The sequence below is a fragment of the Puma concolor genome, chromosome C2 (assembly GCF_028749965.1).
Source record: "Puma concolor isolate L17-30 chromosome C2, mPumCon1.1.hap2, whole genome shotgun sequence".
In the NCBI taxonomy this organism is placed as follows: Eukaryota; Metazoa; Chordata; class Mammalia; order Carnivora; family Felidae; genus Puma; species Puma concolor.
Genome location: NC_141675.1, coordinates 58,690,037 through 58,706,293, shown reverse-complemented (window position 1 = coordinate 58,706,293; position 16,257 = coordinate 58,690,037).

The window sequence follows — 16,257 nt, the reverse complement described above, 5'->3', positions numbered from 1 at the left end:
AATTATGCAAACTAGGTATGTGACAATCTTGTTCTATATTTAATTAATGAACATAGGACCATTATGACCATTGGAAAATAGCAAATGTCCAAATATATCATAATTATGATATATATATGTGTGTGTGAGTGTGTGAGTGTGTGTGTGTGTGTGAATCTGTTTAGATTATAGATCCCAATAACAAAAGATATGAAGTTCCTCATCAGTATGTTAAATGAGTTCAGTGGATCAGCAACTTTGAACACTCAGTAATCTCTTGAAGTCACTTACAGTACATTCAGTAGCATTAAAGTGATCAGAAAAAGTAACATTTTGTAGTGATTTTTAATTTGACATTTCTCCAGTTTCAAACATGTATCTGACCTTTTTTCTTTTAATTTTTTTTTAATGTTTTTATTTATTTTTGAAGGAGAGAGAGAAACATGGCATGAGCAGGGGAGGATCAGAGAGAGAGGGAGACACAGAATTTGAAGCAGGCTCCAGGCTGTAAGCTGTCAGCACAGACCCTGATGTGGGGCTCGAACCCCCAAACTGAGAGATCATGACCTGAGGCCGAAGCCGGATGCTCAACCGACTGAGCCACCCACGTGCCCCCATGTATCTGAGCTTTTTACACTTAGAAATCAAGGATAAAAAGGTACAAGTTTTTGTTTGTTTGTTTGTTTGTTTTTGTTTTTGTTTTTCTGGTAGGCAATGTTTCTGTAAAATATGAGATACTTTGCTATTTCCCTAGCAGACACTTCTATATAAAATACGAAAAACCTTCTACATTATTCCCAATGTTGTCATTTAAATCTTTTGACAAATGTTGCTAGGGAAACAAAAAAAGATAAAATGGATATGGGATATCGAGGAAAAGACAAAAGTAATTATAACAATACAAAATTATATTTAGGAAATAGCAAAGATCAATATGTCAGAAAATATATTTGGAAACTATCAGGGATTAAATCTTTATTTTTAAACTGTTTTAGTGAGTACAAATGCACACTGTAGAAAGGAAGGTAAGTAGAGTAAGTTTATTATGACAATGGCTGTCTAAATTGCCAATGACATTGGAAACAAAGACGCAAGTATAACAACATACTTAGCATAAATAATTTCTTCAAAATTATAAGTGCATTTGAATATGGCATTTCCCAACTCAGAACCACCTTCTAGGGATTTAGCAAGTTCACGACAAAGGTCAACATGATTTACTTCTTTTTTATCACAGATTACTTCCAAATTCTCTATTTTTGCTTGACTTCAGCCCCTACTGCTGCATTTGTCTTTCTTTGGAACTGTTACTCTCAGTTATAAAAATTGATATTGTGGCAATATGCCTGGAACTTCTTAGGTTTAAAAAATAGCTTCTCATTTAAATAACTCTGCTAACTCTTTCCCCTAGTCTTGCTTACTGGAAATGGGAACATAAAAAGAGAGTATGTTCCTGCTAAAGTGTAAAGTGGCAGGGAATGTTTCTCTGGTAAGGTTACATCTGCACAGTGACCTGTAGAAAGTGAGATGCTTGGGTGTCTGGGGAAGATAATTTCTAGACATAGTGGCCAGCAAGAACAAAAATGAGATTGGGAAGATCTTGGCTTGTGTGATTGGTAAAATGAAGATAGGTAGATGAGGTAATGAAAGGTAGTCTGGGCAGATTGTTTTGGTCAGTGGAAGCCATTTTAAGGGCTTTGATTTTTAGTGGCTAGGCACCTATTGTTGTGGACAGATGAGTAATGAGCTATGTAGGAAAATATTTAGATGGAACAAGAATGCAAGCAAGCAGAATGGATAGGCTATAATTGTAATAATCAAAATTGATTGGGTGAAGGTGGCATTATTGGAAGTTGAAACTTGGGTGTACTTAGGAAAATATAGTAAGAAGGAAGGATTTGCTGATAGATGGAGGTGGATTATAAAACAAAGATAAGGGCCCTGGAAATTTTTTGGCCTGAGAGCAAAGTTCAGCCACTTAATTGTAGAAGAATTAAAAAGGAGCAGATTTGTTTGGTAGATGGATGAGAACAGAAATCTAAAGGTTGTTTCTAGACATGTTATGTCTCAATTGTCTATTAGACATCTAAGAAATGATGTAGAATAGGTAGTTGCAATTTTGAACCTGGAGACCCAAGGAGTACTAGAGGTACATTGTTTTGCAAATATAGGCATCTTGCATATCTGACACAATATGGAAATGGAAATATAACTGCTATTGTACTGCAAATGCAATGGGAAAATAACACTATTACAATTTAAAAATTGTAGCATTTATTGAATGTAATCTATTAGGTATTAAGTTCATGATATTGGCACATATTCTTTTAGAAATTTCTCTCCATTTGGATTTCTTGATGAACATTTTTGCCTTTATTCTACCTTACATGACTTATGTATTTAAAACTGCCTTAAGTCATGTGGGGAACAAATTTTAGGGTAAGTATAGACAAATAAGACATTATTACAATTATAGTAGAACACATTCAACTAGAAACAGAATTGGCTTATTAAAGTGATTAAAAAAAATTTTTTTTAACATTTATTTATTTTTGAGAGACAGAGCATGATCAGGGGAGGGGCAGAGAGAGAGGGAGACACAGAATCTGTAAGTAGGCTCCCGGCCCCGAGCTGTCAGCACCAAGGCCTCTGACACGGGGCTCGAACTCACGAATTGTGAGATCATTACCTGAGCTGAAGTCGGATGCTTAACCGACCAAGCCACCCAAGCGCCCCTTAAAATGACTTTTTGAAACAATTTAGTTTGCTCATATGTGTTACATGATTGGATATCATGAATTTAGAGTAGAGAGACCACATAGAAAAAAAGATAAGTCATTAGTGCTAGAATTTTACCATTTTTAAAATGTTCAGTTAAAAATAAGGGGTGCCTGAGTGGTTCAGTCGGTTGAGCAGCTGATTCTTGGTTTTGGCTCAGGTCATGATCCTGCGGTTCTTGAGACTGAGCCCCTCATTGGACTCTGCGCTGACAGCATGGACCCTGCTTGGGATTCTCTCTGTCCCTCTCTCTCTGCCCATCCCTCATGCACACTTTCTCTCTCTCTCTCTCTCTCTCTCTCAAAATAAATAAGTTAACATTTAAAACAAAATGATGTATTTGAATATTTGTATTTTCAAAAATTCTGTTTTCCTTGCAGAATAATCACAATTTATATGACCATTACACATTCTTCTCATGCTTGATATATGTCAATTTAATTCTTATAGATTTCTGTCTGTCAATTAAAATACATAATGATAGGCTAAGATAACAAGTCATGTTTGTCAGACTCTACAAAGTTTTGAGGTAAGGCATTTATAGCTCTCAGTAAACACAGAATCCCTATTTTTCACAATTCAGGGGAATTTGGCTACTTATTGAAATTTCATCAGATCAATTCCTTATTCCTTACCTCTGTTTTTGTTTGTTTGTTTGTTTGTTTTCTTTGTTTAAGCTTATTGGACTACCACCGATACTTTAATATTAGGTGCTTGAACTCCACCTGAGCCACTGAAATTATTTAATCATAGATGATGTGAAAGAGATAGTGGCTAGAAATTGGGAAACAGGCATTTCTTTTGTTAGTTCAGTGACTAAATGTGTTACTTAACAATTTCCAAAATGACCAATATTGACATTATTTCTTCATATGTACATAAGTATATTTAAATATACATGCATATATATTTTATATTTGTACATAAAATTATATCATTTGATAGATTTGAACACTAGACAGTCATTATTTTATCAGTATTTTTATTGCCTTGTTTTTTTATGAGAATTAGTGTAAGGAAAAGTTATTATAATCTGGTAAAAATGCAGTATTTCATGTTTATCTGTAACTTTTTGTGTGAAAATGCCAAACCGCACAACATGTTTTTCTCATTCAGTGAAAATTACTTGTACACTCTGGACGAATATTTATGCTATCCCGTGAAACAAAATATTTAGTAACTAATATTAAAGTTTTGAAAACATTTAAAGAATATATTGATAATATGATTGATTTATATTAAAAGTAATTCCAAAGAAATGTATACATTTTTCATAATTCCAGAACTATGAAATGCATATTGGATGTTGAATATTTTATTTTATTTTATTTTATTTTATTTTATTTTATTTTTTTACTTTTTAAATTTTTTTTTCAGAGAGAAAAAGCACGAGTGGGGAAGAGGGTTAGAGGGAGGGAGAGAGAGAGAGAGAGAGAGAGAGAGAGAGAGAGAGAGAGAGAATTTTAATCAGGCTCCACACTCAGAGCAGGATCTGATGCAAGGCTCGATCCCATGACCCTGAGATCATGACCTGAGCTGAAATAATGAGCTGGTCACTCAGGCGACTGAGCCACCTAGACACCCGGATGTTGAATTGTTTAGACACCCGGATGTTGAATTGTTTAAACTGCATGTAAATACTACTGGTTACTGATATGCACAGTTGCCTTTCAGTATGTTCAGTTCGCTGATATTGTCATGAAAGACATAAGACTTCAGTTATTATGAAGTTAAATTCAAAGACCTTCCTGAATTTGCTCAAGATTTTCACAACCATGGTCAAAAATATGTCAGCATTCTGGAAATGGTAAAAGATACTAATTTAAGTTCCTCCTTTGAAAACATAATTGCTGTTTCTATGTTCTCCCTTTTCTTTTGTTAAGGATCCTGCTCTTTTTATAGAAAAAATGTAGAAATGGAGGAACATATGAACTCTATGATAAAAGAAGAGTACAAAAAGTGTGGATTAATGAGTCTGATGGCATTGCACCAGTTATTGAAGAGGTAACTAGTAAAAACCTAGTTTTGAACCAATCACTATGTTATTTAATTTGTTGGAGAGGAAGAGCAAATTGAGAGGATAATATGGCCCCGTTTCCCTCACCTCAATCGTATAACTCAGAACTTGAGAATCACTCTGCTAAACAGCTGCCAGGTGGAGAGTTATTGTCAAAATTGCAATGAATCTGTCCTAAATGTATCAGAAGAGAAAATATAAAAGATAAGCATGATGTTGCTGGGAAAATTATAGTCATTTTTCTGCTGATCCCTTGTTCTAGAAAGTTCAGCCTTCTTTTCCTGTACCATATTTTTTTCCAGGAACTTCCTCTTTCCATCCAGTCCAAGAGCCCACAGGTCTCCATAGATTCTTTGGAAATATTTATAGAAGCCAATAATTTGCCAGATCACTTGGTTCCTCTTTTTGAGACCTAGCACCCTTTGTTTATGCCCCCTTTTCCCCCAAGGAACAGAAATTTCTTAGCAATGGAATATATTCTTTTTTCTGAAAGTAATTGTTTCTCCAAACCAACCTTAGTTCATTGTCCCTTCTCAAATTCCAGTCTTAAAGGAAACTAGAAAACCTGTTTCTGAGTCCAGTTTTCTCCCTGGGGTTGAACACCATCAGCTGCGTGGGGTTTGGTCACATTCCTGCTTCTCAACAACAGTTTAGTAGAGTGCTCTGTCAGAGCATCCAGGGCACCCCGCTGGGCTGGTAGTCATGAGGCACTTAACTGCAACAATCCCTGGCCAAAAAGGACAGGCTGATGTATCAGAGGCTCTGACTTATATGTGGGGGCATGCTTTCTAGTTCCTAAAAGGAACTAAGAATTAAATCTTAAAAGGTTTATTATGCTCAAAAGGGACTATTTTGATGCCATTCATGGTAACAACATCACCTGAGGTTTGTGTGGGTCATTCTTGCCCACACATGCACATGAGTGAATGTGATTCCCACAACAATCCTAATAGCTAGTAGTAGAAATCATTATTCTCATTTTATAAGTCGAAAAAGAGAAGTTCAGGGAATCTCAAGTTACTCATTTTAAAAATAGAGGTCATACATTTCTTGCAGGATTGTTAAGAGGATATAAATGATTCAACATGCATAATGCATTGAGCTAAAAGCACAGGTTTAATACAGAGGGAACTTAATAACTATTTGCCAATAATAGTATAATGAAAAGTAGTATTATGTTAACAATTCTAAGGACTAGAATTCCCATTTTCTGATTTGTGACCAAAAATAATTTCCAATATTCTTGCTCAGCTGTTTACCATAATTTAGTGCAATATTTGGCACGTAATAGAGATTCAGTAAAAGTTCTCTAAATACGTAGATGCTTCTAACACTTTGTATATATAAAAAAATAATAGGTATATCAAACAACCAAGTATTATAAAATTTAAATTTTCTTCTTTAAAACTGTGTATTATTTCATAACTGGAGAGCTAGTAATGGAGGAAAGGAAAACTATTGGTAATACAGAACTGCATAATTTTGGAGTTAGTTCATGCATGCAATTTATTTCATTATTGAAGAGTTACTTTTTCCATTAAAAAAATTTTTTTTTATGTTTATTTATTTCTGAGACAGAGAGAGACAGAGCATGAGTGGGGGAGGGGCAAAGAGAGAGGGAGACACAGAATCAGAAGCAGGCTCCAGGCTCTGAGCTGTCAGCACAGAGTCCGACTCGGGACTCAAACTCACAAAACGTGAGATCATGACCAGAGCCAAAGTCGGTCGTTCAACCGACTGAGCCACCCAGGCGCCCCAAAGAGTTACATTTTTTAAATCCATAAATGAGGCTTGTGGGGGGGGGGGGGGCTTCAAAGCTGTCCATCTTCATAGTATGAATTTGCCATTATATTAAATTCTGAGAATTAAAGGAGGTTATTTTCTTAATATGTATAGTGTGCTTTTTTATTTTGATGTTAATTGATCCCATTAATCTTATGGGATTTTAAACTCTAATTAGAAATCAAAATTTTTGTTTTGCATTTAGCCAGTCCCATTGGGAGATATTTGATAAATAGAGTAACCATTTTCAAGTTCTAAGTCTGAAAAATATATTATTTATGTAATTGTTGTCTTTTGGCTATAGATACATGGCATAAGTTACCTACTAATCTTTTGTCTTTTAGGTATGATCAGGATTTGGTTTTGTAACCTGACTTTACGAATCTGGCATTTGTAAATTGTTGGGTGAATGAGTATGAGTTTATTCACCAGAAAGTAAAATTCACTGGTCTTAAAATTGTAAGTAATTGTTTTACATTTATTTAAGTTTAAAAAAATGATGACACCAGTTATTGGTACGATTCATACATAACAAAATATATTTTCCCATCAGGTTTAATAAATTTTTTTTCTTTCTTTCTTTCGTCCGTCCTTCCTTCCTTCCTTCCTTCCTTCCTTCCTTCCTTCCTTCCTTCCTTCTTTTCTTTCTTTCTTTCTTTCTTTCTTTCTTTCTTTCTTTCTTTCTTTCTTTCTTTCTTTCTTTCTTTCTTTCTCTTTTTCTTTTGTAATTCTAATTGTTTTGCATTAAAAGTTCAGAAATAATCCCATTCATACAAAGGGAGGGAGATGAGGAAAATTCAGGTTTTGTCTCTATTTCATCACATCCTTCCCATCCATAGATTTAAGATACGAAAAAATATACCCTTCTCCCTCTGATGCTTACTAATTCTAAATTTAGGATAATCTCTCAATTATCAATGACATAAAATTTTGAGGTAATGGTAAAAGATGCAAGAAAAGAATAAAATTTATTATGACACTTGAGGATTGAAACCACTAATTGAGTTTCATGTGAGCTATGCAGCCCCTGAAACTTCTAATAAAATTTAGAACTTGTGGTATATACCTAGCACTACATTAGGTAACAGCAGTGGTTACCACCCAAGGGTGACTTTGTCTCATTCAGGGACACTTAACCTTTGAAGTCCTTTTTGGTTGTCACAGCTGGGGAGTGCTGTTGGCATTGAGTTAGTAGAGGCCAACGATGCTGTTGAACATCTTATAATGAATAGGATAGCGCCCCCACCCCACGGCAAAAAACTATTTTCTGGTCCAAAATGTCAATATTGCCAACATTGAACACTAGGCTGCAGGGATATAAAGATGAAGTAAACACAGTTATGTATTAAATAATTGTATCTACTATATGCTAAACTCTATGGTTGTCACTTTGCACAATGTTATCTTATCGTTGCACATTTATCTAAGGAAAGGCTTTACTTACAACTATATGGCTCTTATGTAGGTATGAGCAGCCTCTACTAGTTAGCAGTGGGCAAAGCTTTACATGTTTTTAACCATGACCTTGTTACTAGGAAGTATACTTCTTTTTCTTTTTTAATTTTTTTAATGTTTATATTTGAGAAAGAGAGACTGAGTGCAAGTGGGGGAGGGGCAGAGAGAGGGAGACACAGAATCCGAAGCAGGCTCCAGGCTCTGAGCTGTCAGCACAGAGCCCGACGTGGGGCTCGAACTCACAAACAGCGATCTAATGACCTGAGCTACAGTCAGACACTTTATCGACCGAGCCACCTAGGCACCCCTAGGAAATATATTTCAATTGAATGTGAGTCTCATACAAGAGTTTGCCCACATAAAGACCTTTCTTAGCAAACAAGCTCAGTAACAGTCTTCATTCTGTTCTTTAGCTTTCTGTCCTTGATGTGCTCCCACCAGCACCTCGCATAGAATGCTTTTTCTGACACATGCAACAGTATTCTAGCAGAAATATTGACAAGCTTTCTTGTCAGCTTTGATTACAGGTATCAGAATCCTAAACTTCAGGTGCATTTCGGAAGGGTATAAGATATTGGTTGCTCTAGATTCTTTTTTCTAGTTTACACAAGGTGGAGGGCCTGAAAAAAATTTATATAGCCAATGTACATATCTTGAATATCTCATTCAGCAATGAAAAAAAAGTAAATGCTTATAATGCTAATTAATGAACTCTGTGATATTTAACAGAAATAAGGATAGTTGAAGCCGTTTGAGAAGCTTCATGTAGAATGTGGATTAGAATCTTTCAAATATTAATTTACCACTCTGGGGGTGAGTATACATTTCTTTTTTTTTTAATTTTTATTTATTTTTATTTTTAAGTATATTTATATTGAAAGAAAGAGAAAGCACACACAAACAGGGAGGGGCAGAGAGAGGGGGAGGGAGAATCCCAAGCAGGCTCCTTGCTGTCAGCTCAGAGCCCGATGCTGGGCTTGAACTCACGAACTGTGAGACTGTGACCTGAGCCGAAATCAAGAGCTGGATGCTTAACTGACTGAGCCACCCAGGCACCCTGAGTATACATTTCTGATCAGTTAAATATTGTGCACATACTGAGATATTTTAAAATAAATAATAGGCAATCTTATACCTCACAATTACTCATTTTACTGATACAAAAGTTGACGTACAAAGAGCTTAAACATATGCCTGTTATTACTAAAGTAGTATATTACTGATCAAAATATGATAAAGGCTTGTTTAACTTCAATGTTCTCACTCTTACACAATATATCACTCCTTTTATAAGAGCTAAACACCTATGTGGGCAGATAGATAATAACAATGCAGTTTAATAAGTACAACTGTAGTGTTTTTCCCCAGGATATAATTGAAGCAGATACAATTGCTACCTAATTGAGTTGGAGGAGGAGAGGGGAGAGCTGAATGTAGACGGAAGGGGAAGGGAAAGAAAAAGCAGATTCAGAGAAGGCAACACTGGATATAATGGAGTTTTCTCTCCGTGAAGATAGAAGATGAAGTAGCACAAAGTTAATTTGATGCATTAAGGAAGTTGGCCAGTGTACTATAGCCAAAGGAAAACGTTGAAGGATTTTAAATGAGAGATTTGCATTTTCAATAGATCTCTCCAGCAAATGCATGGATGATTGATTTGAAAGAGACAAGGCTGGAGTCAGCACAGTCAATCAGAGGGTTGTTGAAACCCTCAGGGGAGAAACACAGTATCTAAAATTGGAGAGATATGGGTTAGGTAAGGTTATGGGAGGAATGGATTTAAGAAATATGTGTAATATTAAAACTTTTGGGCTTTGTGAATGATTCAATGGATTGGGGTGGGACAAAGCTTGAGAGAGATGCCTCTAGAATTGCTTTCAGATTTCTACTGTAGGGAAATGGTTGGCTGCCCATAGAAGAGCAATGAGCTCTGTTACGAACATATTTAATTGAGTTGCTCAAGGGTAGCCACTGAAAGGAAAACATTCATACCAGTTTATTTGGGGAGGCGTATAAAAATTTGTGTAGAAAGTTTATTCCTGTTTTCCAAACAGTGTCATGTTATTGCTACATATGAAGGCAACATGTTCTATAGGCTCATGTTCTCTGTCCTTACATAGCATTTACCAGTGACATGGTATGAGCCACTTATTTTTCTTCTTCTGGAATAAAACTGTCAGTGGCTATCAGCAGGTTTTCACACACATAATTAATCTCATTATTGAAATAATGGTTTCCCAAGTGGAACTCATCTTCAGTTCTGCAGCCTAAAGGGTATCCTAATGAGCTATTAATTATTCAGAGTGAAATTGAAAACTCAGGCCAATGAGAGTTGGTGATTCTATGCAAATGTGCAGTGAGGTGGGGTAGAATTATTCTTAATATGTATATTTAGATTGAGATGTAGATGTACTCAAGGAGTTACATTGGAATTCTGTGCCTGAAAATTACAATTCTCAAATGTTTTCCATGTAATTTATATGACACTATTGCTAATATTTCTGGCAGCACTCAGTCCTGTGGTAGGTGAGAATAATAGAGAGAGCTTAGTATATATCACAAGCTCTATTAAGTGTTTTACATTTAGTGATCTACATTCATAACAAGTATTAATGTCATACCATTTAAGGGAAATGATAAATTTGAGACATAAAGAAACACAAAGTGTACAAAGTCACATTATTAGCTCATGGCAGAACTGGATTCAAACATAGGTATTCTGGTCCTGGAATCTCTTAATTGACAAGATAATGTTATTGTAAATATTAAAGTTTGATCTCCTCTGAATAAGAAAAGCATAAATAAATAAGATACAAGTATTGATTTTTTACTGTGATTTGTACTTTTTATTTTACTCTACTGTGGATAGTCACAATCTGTGTATCATGACATTGTTGTTCAAAACATGGAAAATATTATTGGGGTATGGAACAGTTTAAAAATTACTAAAAGCAAAACAACAACAAAATAGCTTATATAATACAGTGCTATCTATGATATGCAGTCAGTGTGCAAACAATATTTGAGAATAAATGGAAAGAATGACAATTGGTCAATCTGGGTTATCTACATAAAATTTGAATAAACAGGAAGCTTGGATAGAATTATTTAGTATTATATATTGAGCATGAAAACAGTATTTGCTATGAGCAAATAATTGGGTTTAGTATTATTATTCTTGAGCATTTTTTCTGATATCCATCCTCTTAGTTGTTTATTTCAATTTATGTTTATATTGCAAAAATATATTCAATTATATATGAAAATACATTGCAAAGTATAAAGTTAAAGAAGAAAATAAAATCACCTATAATTAAACTATTCAAAAGATCATCACTGTTAACAGTTTAGTGAATATCCTCATATTTCATATTTTTTTTCTTTAAAAACTATGTTAGTATTTTACACTTGTAATGAGCACCGGGTGTTTTATGGAATTGTTGAATCACTATAGAGTACACCTGAAACTAATATTACACTGTATGTTAACCAACTGGAATTTAAATAAAAACTTAAAAAGGGGCACCTGGGTAGCTCAGTTGGTTAAGCGTCTGACTTTGGCTCAGGTCATGATCTCACGGTTTGTGAGTTCAAGCCTTGTGTCAGGCTCTGTGCTGACAGCTCAAAGCCTGGAGCCTGCTTGGGATCCTGTGTCTCCCTCTCTCTCTGCCCCTCCCCCACCAACTCTCTTTCTCTCTCAAAAATGAATAAGCATTAAAAAAAAAACTTAAAAAAACCTATGTTAATATCTTATGATAGGAATTAGGAACCACTTGGTATCAAAGTTGTTGATACCAAAACTGTTTTGATGGAAAAGTCACTTAGTAGGTTAGAAGTTTGGTCTAGTATTCTAAATTGATACAACTGCACCCTGGTTTGTCTAAGGTTGAGACAAGTTTGTAAAACCTTTCTTTAAGTGTATCAATTTATTATAAACTCTTCTTTAAAAAAATGTTTATTTATTGGGGTGCCTGGGTGGCTCAGTTGGTTAAGCATCACACTTTAGCTAAGGTCATAATCTCATGGTTCGTGAGTTTGAGTCCCGAGTGGGGCTTTGGGCTGACAGCTCAGAGTCTGGAGGCTGTCTGGGATTCTGATTCTCTTCCTCTCTCTGCCCCTCCCCTGCTCATGCTGTCTCTCTCTGTCTCTCAAAAATAAATAAAAATTTAAAAAAAAAAAAGTTTATTTATTTATTTTGAAAGAGAGAGAGAAAAAAAAAAAAAAGAGTGAGCAGGGAAGAGGCAGAGAGAGAGACAGGCAGACAGAGAGTTCCAAGCAGGCTCCACACTGCTCAAACTCATGAACCGTGCGTGACATCACGACCTGAGCTGAAACCAAGAGTCAGACTCTTAGCTTAACTGACTGAGCCACCTAGGCGCCTCTATTCCAAACGGTTTCTGATAAAACTCTGCCCTCTTACCACTCTCAACCTGATTCACTGACCAAACTGATGACACTGTAATTGGTATCAGTTGTTATACCAAGTCAAAGTTATGGGGTTTATATTACAATAAAAGAAATAAGATCGCTCTTTTTAGTTGTTGTACATGCCTCCTAATGATAATAATTGTCAAAATTATTCATCAAATGAACTGTGGGACTCTGTAAGAAATCTATGCATGCTTTGGCTCCCTTAGATTTTTTTCAATAATAGTTAATTCCCTGGGTTCTTTCTTACTACCAAGGTAGGCAGATTCATTGAAAATAATCATGACTATCCTGCAAAAGTGATTTCTGTAGATTGGAAGTAAATTTTTAAACAAGAGTTGCTAGTAATGCATTTATTCGATATGAGACAATCAATATCTTGATGCTAAGATGATCAATTTTCTATCTAAGGATAACTAGTAAAATTTTAGGACACAATAATATTATTATATACTTCAAATGTGACAGTGTTACATATGCAAAAGAGTAGGTTTAAACAATAGTAAGAAATATACTTCTTTTAAGTAAATGCCTTATTTTATTTTCACTTTTAAATACATACTATATACTGGGGTGCCTGGGTGGTTCAGTCATTTGAGCATCACACTCTTGATTTCGGCTCAGGTTATAATCCCAGGGCCATGGGATTGAACCCCATGTCGGGCTTTATGTGAAGTCTGCTTGAGATTCTATCTTTACCCCCTCTCCCCTGCTTAGACACTCTCATTCTCTCTAAAATAAGAAAATAAAAATAAAAATAATTAAAAAATAAATTTAAAACGTTAAATAGATACCATACTGTAAAATACACGAATACTGTGTTCAACTTGATTAATTTTTATATATGTTTATACCTTTATAACACTGGAATATAATTTTAATTAATTAATTAATTAATTGTTAAAAAAAATTTTAAATGCTTCCTTTATTTTTGAGAGAGAGAGACAAAGTGCGAGTGGGGGAGGGGCAGAGAGAGAGGGAGACACAGAGTCCAAAGCAGGCTCTAGGCTCTCAGCTGTCAGCACAGAGCCTAATGCAGGGCTTGAACTCATGAACCATGATATCATGACCTCAGCTAAAGTCAGGTGTTAAACCGAATGAGACACCCAGGCTTCCCTGGAAATATAATTTTTAAATTTTTTTTTTTTCAACGTTTATTTATTTTTGGGACAGAGAGAGACAGAGCATGAACGGGGGAGGGGCAGAGAGAGAAGGAGACACAGAATCAGAAACAGGCTCCAGACTCTGAGCCATCAGCCCAGAGCCTGATGAGAGCCTGACGCGGGGCTCGAACTCACGGACCGCGAGATCGTGACCTGGCTGAAGTCGGACGCTTAACCGACTGCGCCACCCAGGAGCCCCTGGAAATATAATTTTTAAATAATAGAAACTATTTAAGTCATAATTTCCTTTCCAAAAAATGAATTTCATGAGAATTCTGTTAGAAGTGCAATAGCTTGGCTGATATAGTAAAAGGTGATCAGCAGTATTGCACAGTGAAATCATAGTCCACATCTGTATTCATTAAAACCTGAATTAATTCCTAGTGAAATATGATCCCTTGGTAACAATTACTGAAAAAACTTAAGCAGTTAAATATGGAAAGCCTTTCATGAGTAATGTATACTTACTTGACAGAAGAGTTCTTTAAATGAGGATAAGATTTGAAATATGGAATATTATTTTTAAAAACTTAATTTGATGAGTTTCTAGGAACACTACATGAATCAGAGATTATCTCTAGCTTTGGATTCATAGCTCTAAGATCCCTTCTGGGTTTAAATGCTTTGGGCTGCTTTCTGACTTCATCTGATTAGCTTCCAAGAGGAGTTGCTAAGTAAAAAGTAATAGTAAAGGTTTACGGAGTGCCTTCTAACTGCACTAAGGACGACTGGACCCTTATGCAGATTACCTTGTTTCATGACCTTGCAAGGTAGTAAGACAACAGGTTTGCTTCTTTGTATGTTAGGAAACTGAAGTGGTGAGCTAGGGCCATTTCCTTCAATTAACAGAAAGTTATTTGAATCAGAAAATTGGAAACTTTTATTACACAGAACCAAGGGCAATAATCAGAATGGGCCTGGAAAGCTGTCAGGATCTTACCTTCAACTCTTTTGTGTGTGTGTGTGAACAAGGTTCATCTACTGTGCCAACCTATGACTTAAAAAAAAGAAAAAGGAAAAGGTTTTAACCAGAATATCTTTACAGAAAATCTATGGATCTCAAACCTAAATATGCAGGACAGTTTAGGAATCCAGCTGTTGAAGTGATTGTAGTCAGTTACCAGTTTCAGGGAACACATACCTGACCGTTTGGTGTGTGTCTGTGTAGCAGTGCTACTTTCCAGGTAGTAGTATTAGTGACAAGTGTAATGTAAAGTTACCTTTCACACTGAGCCTTAATTTGCTAGTCATGTACAACCCGATGTCCTCAGGTCTGACTGGAATCAGAACCCTTATCCTTCTTACTACACTTTACACATTACAGATTCAGTAGCGTATATCAGGTGATTTCTTTTTTTTTTTTTTTTACTCAATTGTTGAATTATTTTATAGTTTACTATTAGCTATAAGATTGCTTTGTGTTTTGTGTACATGTTTCCTCTTGAATAGAACACTAAACAAAATACAAAACCCCTTTCTTCTTTGAACTTACTGGAAGAATATGTAAAGCCATATCCAAACAAATCTGACTTTAACCAGGATATTTTATTAAAAATTGGATAATTCCTAAAAGTACAACAACCTAGAGGGGCGCCTCAGTGGTTCAGGCCGTTGAGTGTCCCACTCCAGCTCAAGTCATGATGTTGTGGTTTGTGAGTTCGAGCCCCGTGTCAGGCTCTGTGCTGACAGCTCAGAACCTAGAGCCTAGTTTGGATTCTCTCTCTCTCTCTCTCTCTCTCTCAAAAACAAATGAAAAACATTAAAAAAATAAAACAACCTAACACCTTCATATGTCCTTCTAGAATTCTTATATTTTAATGAGTTACAAATTCAGTTTGCATTGTAACCTATTTGTCTTTTCACTACAATGGTCTGGAGGTGGTGGCAGTAATGCTTTTAAATATTTTTCAGGGAACTGAAATTAGCCAAATAAACAATATCTAGTAACCCCTCCCACACTCCATTTTTTTCCTTTGCGTTTCTCTTTTAATTTTTTTATTATGGTAAAAAAACCATATAACAGCAAATGTACCCTTTTCTAAATGTTTATTTATTTTTGAGAGAGAGAGACACACAGTGTGAGCAGAGGAAGGGCAGAGAGAGGGAGTCACAGAATCCAAAGCAGACTGCATGAACTGTCAGCAAAGAGCCCGATGCAGGGCTCGAACCCACGAGCTGTGAGATCATGACCTGAGCTAAAGTCAGATGCCTAACCGACTGAGCCACCCAGGCACCCCAGAATATGTACCCTTTTTATAAAAATTTAAGTGGAAGTATGGTGTTGCTAAATATAGGCATATTATTGTACAGTAGATATATAGACCTTAATTATTTTGCATGATTGGAACTCTATATTCATTGAACAGCAACTCGTGTCTAACTCCTTCCAGCTTCTGGCAACCACCATTGCACTTTCTGTCTCCCTGTTACTACTTTAGATACCTCATATAAGTGGGATCATGCAGTATTTGTCCTTCTGTGACTGATTTCACTTAACATATAGTGCTTGAGGTTTACCCATGTTGTCACATATGGTAGGATTTCCTTCTTTTTAAAGACTGAATAATCTCATTATATGTACACCCACATTGCTCTGTATATCAACCATCCATGGAAGTTTAGGCTGTTTCTGATTCTTGGCTATTGTGAAAAATG